The sequence below is a fragment of the Olea europaea genome, unplaced genomic scaffold (genome assembly GCF_002742605.1).
Source record: "Olea europaea var. sylvestris unplaced genomic scaffold, O_europaea_v1 scaffold2149, whole genome shotgun sequence".
NCBI classification, from domain to species: Eukaryota; Viridiplantae; Streptophyta; class Magnoliopsida; order Lamiales; family Oleaceae; genus Olea; species Olea europaea.
The window spans coordinates 7,672-21,482 of record NW_019239468.1 but is presented as its reverse complement, the minus strand read 5'-3'; positions in this window follow the sequence as shown (position 1 = coordinate 21,482).

Genomic DNA, 13,811 nt, shown 5'->3' with positions numbered 1-13,811 from the left:
CATTACAAAAAAAAAAAAAAAGGATATCAATCTGTTGCTTGTCTAGCAACTATTTTAGTCGCCAAACAGGCAGCTAAACTTCCTTAATCGGCAGCTATGCAACATCCGATTTGCCTGTTGGCAGTTATAAAGCTGCCTCAACAGGCAGCTAAATAGTTGTCTTAAACGGCAGCTAAGAGAAGGGAAAAAAATTCCAGAAAAATTGAGGCAGCTTGGCTCGGTAAGGCTCGAGCTAAAAGCTCGAGTTGAGCCTTGATTTTTTGGCCGAACTCAAAAAAAAAGTTCGAGTTGGGAGTTTCAGCTCGTTTCATTGACACTCCTAAACTGAATAAAGAATTAAGCTCCTTAGCCCCCCATGGCACTTCTCCACTGGTAAAGGACGGGTTCTCTCAAAGCTGACAGATCATAGGTTGTGGGTTCGATTCTTGGGACTCTTGGAAGGCAAGGCACATACTGGAAGGCAGAATTTATCCTGGAAGGTAGGAGTGTCTTGGAAGGCAAGGTGCAACATGGATTGGCTCACTAGGCACTTTGGCAGTCCAGTTGAAAAGGTGCTCGAACCCTAGTCAGTTGGAGGCACATCCCGCGGTTTAACTAGTCTGTGTGAAGAGGGGCCATATCACAGACCCAAGGAATAGTCGTTGAAGGCGGACACCTTGATAAAAAAAAAAAAAAAAAAGAATTAAGCTCCTTATACAAATAAATTGTACAAAAAACATTATAAATAATGAAGTCGCAATACTGCATTGACTGCTTTAACTTTACTTTTGGTCCAACATTCAACGAAATCTTAGTAGCCCGCAAGCACAGTTTCCCACTAAGTGGGCAAGACACCAAGTATACAGTTATATATATACAGGCAAATTGAAAAAATACCGCGAAAGGAAATGGAATAATACAACGGAAAGGCTTCAAGAAGGATAACGAAAAGAGAGCGTACTAGGTGAATCAATTCTTATGATGTGTTCCTCCTCGATAACAGACTCATCATCACTCGAGTCATCTCTTGCATGACTCTTTTAGGTGCAAATCTTCAACGGTGTTTTCTTGTTTGCTCTCTTGCACATCAATTATCTTCTGCAAGGTAGTTGACCCCTTTGATCTGACAGAAACAGGATGATGACGCGTATCATTTGATGGAACTCTTAGGTAAGACAGTGTGTAAGATGGCTTTACTTCAATAAGCCCGAGCCACATTATTATAAAAATGAGAATGAAAAATATAGTCGTTATGGACCCCACATAAGAGATAAAAAGTCAAATATGATAGTCTGATGTGATGGATAACGGTCATATTTTTCATTTTAATAAAGAAATAATGGGGCTCAAACAGGGCCAAAATCTTGGAATGCTAGGATGGCGTCATCTCCTATTGTCTATCTGATGAATTTGAAAAACACATTTATCAATTCAAAGGCAGTGTTTTAGATTTATTATCTGAATACAGAGAGAGGTGACAAAACCCAAGAATTCTTTATGTCCTCACTCAACAATTATATACACGTTTCTCTAATTTTGCTTCCATAAATTTTTCTGTTTAACTTCGTTCTGAGAGTTTCCTTCATCAAACTTAGCATCAGAGAATGCTTGATCCTAGAAGATAGCAACTTGTGGTCATGGTAGGCATGGAATAGAGAAGATGGCAAGAAATGAGGAGACTGATTTTGAAGAGGAGTCAAGTCCTTTCCGTGCAGAGAAACCTTAAGAAACGGAACCTCATTGTGGGTTGGAAGAGAGTGATTTTGGCCACTGATTTAAGTGGAGGAACCAAAATAGTACAATTCTTCTTGATATGAGGCAATTTAAAGAGCTATTTCCAATGGAAAGCAAATCATGAAGGTAAAGTTAAGGACCTGCACTTCAATGGTGGAAGGAATTTGAAGAGCAGTGGACTCAACAAGGTAAACAAAACTTGGACCCAAGAGCGCAGGAAGTAAAACATTCAAAACGAATTAGAGTACAGATTATACAGATGTCATACAAAGAGGCAGGTGAACATGTCCACGTAAGAGATACACTAAATTAAATTGGTTCAAATGAGAGTAATGAGCAGATGACATCTCTTAACTTTATCAGTCTTGACCATTTAATTAGACACGAGATTGGAGTTCGATTTTTCAATCTAGAATATGCTTGACATGTGCATGGATGGCAGGATCATTGTATGTGGTATGGCGCAAGATTATCACCACAACCAAGCAGCAAATCTAAAGGTACAGTGCAGTTCGAAGCATTCTTAGCGAATAGGATGGTCAAAATAACTGCTGGGAATTACTTCAAAGCATTCTTAGGAATATAATCTCCATCACAAGGCTTTTTAGGAAACAATTTGTCCATGTGGACTTAGTTCGAGATGCAAAGTTCATGGAATACTCTGGCAGTAACTTGGAAGGCTTAATAGACAACTCAAATATTTCTAGCACCTGTCACCTATAAACAAAGGATGGACGAACTGAAGTTTCAAAAAGGATCCTCAAATTTATTTTTCAATCATGTGATGCTTAACAATTCTTTTGGCTATACCATCCAAAACACTCCTTTTGAAGATACCTATGTTTATAAACCAAAACATGGGCTATATCTTGTTCCTGTCACCTCAAGAAGCTCTCCACAAATTGAAAACTGAGAATCTTCTATTGATCATGTTAAGAAACTGTATGAGCAATGATATGTGTATTTTATACACTAATTCGAAGTCTTAAAACCATAATATTTAGTGTTTCTTTGATAAATTATGGTCTAAATTATTGCAATTGGTGTTGAATAGGTAGAAGTCAATATTGGTATAAGAAAGTAGAAGAAACGAGATGAAAACCTGAAAAAAAGAGCGAAATGCAAAAGTTTGGGACCGAGTTGTAACAATTCAATAGTTTATCCGGACCATGAATCGAAGATTGAAGAATTTGGAGATCAAATTTCATATTTTGAAAAGTGAAAGACTTGAATTGAATCAAGGAATACATAAGTTGCAAGAATAACAAAGACTTGAAGTGTAATATATTATTAATGGCTTGAATTGGAGTCCTTTTTTTAGTCTGCTATTGTGGCTGGGTGATTTATATATGCGCAGGCAGAGAAGGTAAATTGAGGGCAGCCAATATTATATAATATACTCACGAAAATCAGAGCAGCTTTTGGGAAAAAATTGGGAACCAGGTTGCTGAAACATATCATATAGAGACGCATGGAAATTAAGGCAGCCAATTTTATATATTTTCCACACACTTGAGGCTGCCATATTAGATTTTACACGCACAAGAAACCGAAGGAGAAAGAGAGAGACAGGGAGAGACAGAACAGGTGCAGCTAACGAGGGAAAAGCAAAAAAATTGAAAAAAGGCTGGAGCAAAATTGGAGATTACTTCTGTCAATTCTCAGTGAATTTCATGATAATTTCTTATTTTTCTCCCATTCATATATGTAGCTAAATTTAATTTTAGGATGAATAATGTAACTGATTTCGGATGTTTTATTTCTTTTATTTGAAATTCTTGTTTTTTTATATTTTATGTGTGGATTTTAATTATGTTTTCTATGCTTTGAATTTTCTGACAAATTATTCAATGATTTCGTGAACAATAATTATGCAGAGATGCTAATTATTGTTTAGATCACATATTGAAATTCGGTAAATTAATATAATGTGTAGAGATACCTATATTAATTGTTACTGTTCTAAAGGAATTCTTAGAACTATTATTTAGTTTAAATAATGTTGATTCGCATAGAGATATGAAATTGAATTATTTAAATAAGTTTAATGAGAACTCAAGATGGGTAAATTGAATACCATAGAAGAAATCCATCAAACGCTACTTTAGTTTTATGAATCTCGATGTTAGAAGTAAAGGTGACCAATAAGTGAATTTGTTCCGCCCTAATACCCATTTATTATTTGAATTCTCACTCATATTCCATCACACTCACGAACTTTTAAATAATTAGAATAAAAATCACATCTAATCATTGTTCTCGTTTATTTTCGTCAAATAAAAATTAGAAATAATAAATTGAGTATTAAAGTATAGTTCTCGTGAGAACGATAATCCGGACTCAAAAGGTCGACTTTACTACTTGTTACGATCCGTCCACTTGCGGGATAAAATCGACAACAAATTTTTGACGCTATTGTCGGAAACTATTGCTTTTAGTCTTAATTTATTTTTATTTTTAACTGTTATTTGATTTGTTTATTTTCTTTTATTTACAAAAAAAAGGCGTTCGTTGTATGTTCCGTGCTCAAGGTGAGGATCTTGAACCGTTTGATTCAGAAATAGAACATTCCTTCAGATGAAAATGCAGGGAACACAAACAAAAACAGCAACATGAAATGGCTACAATCTAAACAACCCTATCCTATACAGCAAATTGGACAAATGGCTGGGAGAGATCAACAACAAGAGCAAAGGGAAATAAATGAAAGAGATTTGTCAATCTTAATGTTCTTGACACCAATAGCAGAGCCCCACGCGCTCCAGTATCTTGTATCCAGACTTTGGGGTAAATAACTTTCAGATCATGTCAGATTGGATTAACTTGATGAGCAACACTCTGCAATTCTACGGCTACCTCATGAGAATCCAAACATACATATCTCTAGGTTTCTCAGAAACTGTCAGAACTTTTATGCTCCGAGGGTTTTGAAGATGCTATTAAATTACGATTATTCCCATATACACTAAGAAATGCAACATTGGAATGATTGGATACCGAACCTAATGGAAGTATTACCACATGAGAGGAATTGACCAAGAAAGTTTGCAGCAAATTCTTCCCACAAGCTAAAGTAGTAAAAATCAAATTGAAAATTCGAACCTTTCAACAGAAAGACTGGAGAGCTATCACGAGGCATGGAACAGATTTAAGGAGCAGATGAGGAAGTGTCCAAATCATGTGATCACTATTGAAAATCAAGTGCAGTATTTCTACACTGAACTTTCACCACTGTTCGAATCTCAAGTGGATTTCTCTGCAGGCGGATCGATCGTAGGAAAATTAATGTAACAATGTATGGATCTATTTGAGTTGATTGCTACTGCTCATTCTATGTTTTCATCAGAAAGAGAGGTGACTCCAAAAGCAGCAAAAATATATGAATTAGACAGCACATCATCTATCAACGCCCAGATAGCAGCTTTAACAAAACAGGTAGAGTTACTTGTAAAATTGCAAACATATGGAGCAAATGTAACGATGGCCAGTTCAGCGTGTGAGAATTGTGGAAGAAATCACACTACAGAGAGCTGCATGATGCCTATGTAAGAAGAGGAACAAGTAAACTTTATTCAAAATGACTCTCGTAATTTCAACTCATGTGGAAACAATTTCCAGCAAGAAAGAAGACTAAGTTTAGGAGAGATATTTCAACAATATGTGCAGAAGATGGACAAGATGTTCCAGCAACTTGACAGGAGCTTTCAAAATCAACAGGCATCCATCAAGAAATTGGAGACGCAAATTGGTTAGATAGCACAACAACTTGTAGAACGCCCACTAGGGACATTGCCAGACAATACAATGATAAATTCTAAGGAATAGGTGATGACTATAGAAGTAGTGGAGAATGATCCACCCAGGACCCTGTGAATGTTAAAGCCTATGTACCCCCACTTCCATTTTTCCAAAAACTTCGAAAGAAGTTGATGGAGCAAAATATTCATGTCATAAATACAAAGAGCGAGGTATAATCGCCAAAGACCACTACAGAGAGACACAAAAGAAAAGATGATCAGGAAGTGATTGATTAATCTACAAGAGTAGAAAAATCTGCACCAAATGCAACTGAAGATGGAGAAAGCACAGAAACATCAGCTACCAAAGCACCAAGTCCAGACAAAGCTTACATGCCTCCCATTCCCTTTCCTTAAGGGCTTAAGAAGAACAAATAAGACACAAATTATGAAAAATTGATCGATGTTCTCAAGAAGCTTCAGATCAATGTTCCATTCATTGATGCGATATTACAAATTCCAAGCTACATGAAATTTTTGAAAGAGATGCTGACAAAAAAAAAAAGCTTTTGGAGTGTGAAACGGTGGCATTAACTGAGGAAAGTAGTGCAAGAATCCAGAGCAAATTGCCTCCTTAATTGAAGGATCCTAAGAGTTTCACTTTACCAATGTCAATTGAAAATTTATGTTCAATTAATGCATTGTGTGACACTGGTGCTAATATCAATCTAATGTCGTATTCTTTTTATAGGAAATTAGGACTAGGTGAAGTCAACTCAACATCAATAACGCTACAACCATTTGATAGAACAATCGCAAGGCCACGAGGCAAAGTTGAGGATGTACTTGTAAAAGCAGAAAATCTCATATTTCCTTTGGATTTCATTGTATTGGACATACCAAAAGATCGAGACAGTCCAGTTATATTGAGTCGACCATTCTTAGCGGCGAGACTAACCCTTATTGACATGGAGAAAGAAGAACTAACCTTGATGGTGGAAAATAAGCAGGAGATATTCAATATTTACACTCAATATGAGAAATCTCCCAATAAAAATGATTGTTGAAGAATTGATGAAGAAGAGCCATCTGATCAACGAAGTTGTCAGAACTGAAAACCAAATTTCGGGAAACTTCTTGATAGAGATAAGAATGAAAAAATCAAAATCTGGAGAGCAAGAAAGAGCTGCATAAATGAAAATTGGACAAAGTGCAATGATGAAATAACTTGATTCGAGCCACCATGATAAACTAGCGGCATAAGTCAAGCTAATGACTTAAAAGAAGCACTTTTTGAGAGGCAACACAATCTTTTTCCTTTATTTATTTTATTTTCAAGTTATAGGATAATTTAGTTTATTTAGGAGTCATCACCCATATCCCCTCTGCCTGTAGGCCCTTGAATTTATTGTTGGTTATTTTGATTGTTTAGACCAAGTAACACATGTTCTAGGTTGTTTGACTTGTGAAATTTAATTTTTTAGGAACAAGACGTCGTGTAACACTCAAACCAAAATAGACCCAAAGGAAAGCATACTGAAGAAGATTATCATGCCGTCACAATAGTGCCTCATACATTCAACAGAAAAATTTGGAAAATACATTCTTCCTTTTCTTCCCTACCCCTTTCTGTGCTTATTTATGCTATATGACATTAAGGACAATGTCAGTTTGAAATTTGGGGTAAAATAACTTTTAGTTTTTGTTTTTTGTATATTTTTGTGTGTTTGTTTAAGTAAAAAAAAATTGAAAAATTTAAAGAATTTCAAAAAAAAAAAATCTCTTTATTCAGCCGTGTGCTTGTGTGGGTAAACAGTCTAGCAGATAATGATGATTTAATTTGAAATTTGGTGTTGATTTATGAATTGTGAATAGGATGCATGCTAGACTAATTGAAACTCAACCTTGAAAAACTTGATATTACAAGTGCACTAGAATTGATTTTGACATTTTGATTAAATGAGTTGTTTCTTGCTTTTGATAGATTGATCTTGTTGGACATAGATGCTTTACCTAAATCATGATAAAATATCTATCCTTAGACCAAATTTAGCACGATTTGGTGGTGATTTTACAGTTGTAGGAAGATGCGGACGTTAATGTGGATTCCATGTATGAAAATTTATGTGTGGATTGTTATAAATTAACATGATAAAACTCTGCGAAAATCTTAAGTTAGAGTTCGATTTGTTTAAATAAGTGTGTGATAAGGGGCATTGTACTAATCAAAGCATATACATTTGAAAATTTTAAACTTATCTCTGAAGTCTTTATGACTCGAGTAATTAAGTTTGCAAGGGTATCTCAAAACCTGATGTCCAAAAGTCGTCTAACTTGGGAGTCATTGACTTAAAACTCGCTATAAGGATTATTTAGAAAGCTTAATGGAAATGAAGTTGCACTTGAAAAAAAAATTCTCTTCGAAGCTTTTTTGACTCGGGTCAGTAAGCCTATAAGGGTGTTTAAAATCTAGTGTCCTAAAATCATCTAATATGAGAGTCATCGGCCTAAAACTTACTACATGAATCATATAAAAAACTTATAGGAGGGAATGTCACAAAAAATAAAAAAATAACTTGTGAAAAACCAGAAAAAATGCAAGTGCATGAAAAGAGTAAAGGTACTAAATACCTTGGTTAAGCCCCAACAATTATTTAAGGGAATTTGACCTTCAATGAAGGATATTAGCCTAGTTGAGTTTTGGAGGTCGAAGCAATCAAATAATTGGAGAATCATTGTTCACTAAAGCGTTAACTTGCAACTAATGAAGTCCACCTGAACTTGAGAAGTGAAGATGGTAATGAAAAGTTCAACTTTAGATTGCACACTGAAAAAGAGTGAAAATGAACAAATTTAGGGGTGTGTGAATTTTATGAGAGTTGAAATGACCTATTTGACTAAGGGTCCGAAATTGGAATAACTTGTAAATTCATTAATGTCTACTTAATTCTTTACATACACATGTCGCTTTTTCATTGGAAGAGTAGATATTGGTTGGATATTGTGAATTTGAAGCATGTTTATAGATTAAACAATAATATCTTGAATCGTGAGGTAAAAAATTTGATTGTCCAACTAATTATGTGTTGCATGCTTGTGTGTTCATAATTATTTGGAAGATAGTTTTGTTTGAGGACAAACAAATGTTTAACTTTGGAAGTATTTGATAAATTTATTTTAGACGCTTATTCGATACCTTAATATGATAATATTTAATGTTTCTTTGATAAATCATGGTCTAAATTGTTACAATTGGCGTTAAATAGGTAGAAATCAATATTGGTAAAAGAAAGTGGAAGAAACGAGACGAAAACCCGAAAAAAGTGCGAAATGCAAAAGTTTGGGATCAAGTTGTAATAATTCAATAGTTTATCCGGACCATGAATCGAAGATTGAAAAATTCAGAGATCAAATTTCATATTTTGGAAAGTGAAGGACTTGAATTGAATCAAAGAATACATAAATTGAAAGAATAAAAAAGACTGAGGACTTGAAGTGTAATATATCATTAATGGCTTGAAGTGGAGTCCTTTTTTTAGTCTACTATTGCGGCTGGGTGATTTATATATACGCAGGCAGAGAAGGGAATTTGAGGGCAGCCAATATTATATAATATACTCACGGAAATCGGAGCAGTTTTTGGGAAAAAATTGGGAACCATGTTGCTGAAACATATTATATAGACACGCACAAAACTTAAGGCAACCAATTTTATATATTTTCCACACACTTGAGGCTGCCATATTAGATTTTACACGCACAAGATATCGAGAGAGAGAGAGAGAGAGAGAGAGAGAGAGAGAGAGAGCAGGTGCAGCTAACGAGGAAAAGGCAGAAAAACTGAAAGGGCCGGAGCAAAATCAAAGATTATTTCAGCCAATTCCTGATGATGAATTTCATAATAATTTCTTATTTTTCTTTCATTAACATGCGTAGTTAAATTTAATTTTAAGATGAATAATGTAACTGATTTGAGATTTTTTATTTCTTTTATTTAAGATTCTTATTTTTTTATATTTTATGTGTGGATTTTAATTATATTTTCCATGCTTTGAATTTCTGGCCAATTATTCAATGATTTCGTTAACAATAATTAGATGAGAATTCTTGTTTAGACCCATATTAAAATTCGGTAAATTAATATAACGTGTAGAGATACTTATATTAATTGCTGTGGTCCTAAAAGAATTCTTATCACTATTATTTCGTTTTAAATAATGTTGATTCGCATAGAGATATGTAATTGAATTATTTAAATAGGTTCAATGAGAATTTGAGAGGGGTAAATTGAATACTATAGAAGAATTCGACCAAACGCTATTTTAATTTTATGAACCTCGATATTAGAAGTAAAGGTGACCAATAGATGAATTTGTTCCGCCTTAATACCCATTTATTATTTGAATTTTCACTCTTTTTTGTTACACTTACGAACTTTTAAATAGTTAGAATAAAAACAATATCTAATCATTGTTATTGTTTATCTTCGTCAAATAGAAGTTAGAAATAATAAATTGAGTATTAAAGTATAGTTCTCGTGGGAACGATAATTCGAACTCAAAAGGTCCGTTTTACTACTTGTTATGATCCGTCCACTTGTGAGATAAAATCGACAACAAGGAAGTCTATGCTGCAATCAAAACTATTAATTATCTATCTATTGAACTAGCAAGGCAACTGAAATTCTTTAGTGTTATCACATTTAGGTCTGAAGATACTCGCCACAAGCAGAAAGTCACGAAATTTGGGATGGGCAAGGTACTACAAAGAATCAGCTCTCTTGCACGTACCGTTCATTAGTTTTCCCTGGCTACCACTAGATTATCCTCACAATAATGTTTTCGGCTTACAATGAGTATATTGTATTTGAAAGTAATTTGTGAAAAAACACAATTGAATATTGAATCGTCCCAAAGGGCCATTAGAGATCGTTGAAGATATGTAGAATGTGAAGGAGATCAAGTCAGAATGAGGAAATATCAATTGCAGAACCTTCCAAGTCCACTACCAAAAGTACATGATGTTAGAAAAAGAGCTAAAAAGAGTTGAGCCAGAGGCATATGTTTTGGGTTGTGTGCCAATATAGTATAATTTTGTTGATGTAAAAATAACAATAATAATTTTTTATATTGAATAAAATTATGTTTACTTTATTTATTGATTTATTTATTATTGAGCACGCGAAATTAAAGTGTCTGTGATCACTTGTGATAATATGAGTTGGGTACTTTTGCGTTGAGAAGTACAGTGTGACACAACTTATATTTTGATCATAAATAATTTGTTCACAATCAATGTATAAGAGTTGACACCTTATATTAGAAGGTTGTAGTGTTGACCAATTTACTATTCAAAGTTGTAATTTGTCCTTATCACAAAAATAGTTAAAGATAATACTAGTACGCTTGGAGTGTATTGAACGGACCACGTGTCGAATTTAATTATATAGCGTGACCGTGCGGAGAATTAAATTCCACTTGACCGTTATGTATTTTATCTGAATTTCTTGACAGGATTATGTATATCTTTTTGTGATTTTAATAGTTTTTTGATTCATCAATAGGTGAGATCAATTTGATTGGTCAAATATTTCGATGAGTTGGGAATTTGAGAATGAGCGGAGTAGATAACATAAATTCGTGTTAGGAATCGTCATCCTGAAAAATGGGTAGAGTGACTACTTAAGTATCTTCTGTTGAACGGCTAAAATCTGAGCTCAGTGTTTAGCAATCGCTAAACTTCGACATCTGTGATTTGTTCACAGGACCGCTGAAGAAAATGAAACTTAAGTTACTGAGAATAATTAGAGGGGTAAAACGATCATTTATGCACGTACCTAATTATCCGATCTCGGAAGGGGATAAAATACATATACAATAAGTCAGAGGAAAGTATTACAGATTTATTGACTTCTGTGATCTTATATATTCCAAGAGTTCAGTCTTTTGACTTTAGTGGAAAAAGCAAAGACTCATAATTAAATTAAGTGGTCTAGGGTTGACTAAACAGGATCTAATTATTGGAGTTTGAAAAATATATATTCAATCAGATCCCTGTGGTAGCTTCATAAAGTATTGAAACTTAATTACGGTAATCATAATAGTTTTGGGCTTAATTATAATTACAATAAAATTTTGTATTTGGTTGTAATTACTATAAAACTTATAAACTTAATTGTAATTATAATTGAAATTCTAGGACTACACATGCAATTATATGTAAACTAATTAGAATTGGACTTAAACTAGAACTCCTACTTGAATTTTAATTAGAACTCTTGTTTGAATGTAGAATTATAATTGTACTAAAATTCTATCATTTTTTTCTCTATAATTAGAGACTAGATGGATAGAAAAGTACTACAACATTCATAATTTCATAAGATTCAAATTTGTAGAAAGAAAAAGAGGGCGAGAATATATTATTTTCTTATTATCCAAGATTCAAGAATTAGTTTCTACATTAATTGAAAGAAGGTGTCCACACGTCGGTATAGTCTTTTTGTTGGAGAATAACGTAGAAGGTTTGAAGTATCAAGATTCTTGCAATTAAAGGAGACGAAAGTTCGCGAATCAGAGTTAATTCAAGGTTGATCATTGAACTTAGATAAAAGATTCGAATCCTTTAATTTGTTATAACATACACGTGAACATCTAGACGATCTTGCTTATTGAATTAAAGAGAATTTTAATCTCTGATTAATTCAACTTCCACATTCCAACAACTAGTATCAGAGCAATCTAGATCGTTTACGTGCTTGTTATTTTTAATCTTGATTGCATGTTCTAATCGAGCGATGTCTAGAAAATTTTTATATGTTGATTGAATGATTGTATTATTTTAAACTGTGAACCAACTATTTGTGGTCAGTCTTTGTTGTAATTTGTTATTTCGAGTCTGTAACAAGATAGGTGGATTACGACTCCATCATTTTGATTTAATTGCGGAAACAATAAATGCATATAAATCATTCAAAACAAAAGAAATATGTTTTAATGTCAAATTGCAAAACTAGAAATATAAAACTCAAATCACATGGTACATCGATCTCCTAGCACATGAAAATCTAGCCTAACATAATTGGAAATAAAGAAAAACAACAATTAAAACCAAGGAAGAACATCACCCAATTGATTCTTGAAGTGAAATCTTGAATCTTGAAGTGGATTGCCTTGTTTTTGCCTTGTTCTTCCTCTCCAAATCCTCCAAAATTGTATTTTTGTGCCTCCAATTACGTTCTCTCCTTCTTCTGGACGTTCTTTAGTATTTAAATCGCGTGGAAATTAGGTTACCAAAGGAGTTTCAATCGTATAAGGAAACTGCAAAACGGCCCCCAGATTATACCTATGCGACCGCATAGTACATTTCTATGCTGTCGCATAGAGTAAAAAAATTTGAGAAAAAGTTCTCGGGAGGCTTCTATGCGACCGCATAGAATTTATACTATGCGACCGCATAGTTATACAATTCATTCCGCTGGACAGCTTTTAGTATTTTGGTCATAACTTTCTCTCCTGATCTTCGATTGAAGTGATTCAAAGTGCATTGTGAAGAAAACTAAAAGATCTACACTTTTGATAGAAATAGGCTTCCTCAAATTCTGATTTTTACTATGTCAAAAATGGATCTCAAGTAGATACTAAAAATCACGAGCATAGCTTTTTAGCCTGAAAGTTGATACTTGATAATACTTCGACCCTATTTCACCTCGTGACTCCTTTACTCATCCGATTGACCTCTAACACTCTTGAATCTTCATTCCATTTCCCGTCTCATCTATGAATTATTTGCAACTTGGTCCCCGAACTTTCAGTTTAATTCATTTTAGTCCCTTTGCAATTCCTTCTTCTTCCAATCATCTTGTATTGCTTTCGAGTTCATACTTAGCATATTTGCATTCCCGAGTTGTCTTTTAGTTCAAATTTCGAATATTTGCATCCTTAGTCCCTGAACTATCACTTTGCTCCATTTTAGTCCTTTTTCGGCTCTATTATCCTAAATTCCACTATTTCTATAGAAACACCTACATTGCATGAATTCAATGAGATTAAGTCACAATTCAATCATTTTGCTTGTATTTAAGTCATGTTTGTAATCTAAATAAGTGTGCAAAAACACACTTATCAATTGGAAATTGAAGAAGAAGACTTGAAGGTGCAAGACATATAAGTCAAAGATTTATAAAAAAAAATAATAAATAAATAAAATATTTTGAAAAAAAATGTAGATAGTTTCAACTATCTGCCCGGCAGACAGTTTTTGCTATCCGTCTGCTCGGGCATATTTCATCTGCTCGTGCAGATAGATATTTGATCTGCATGGTATTTTAATTTAATTTTTTTTTCAAGAAAATAAAAAATA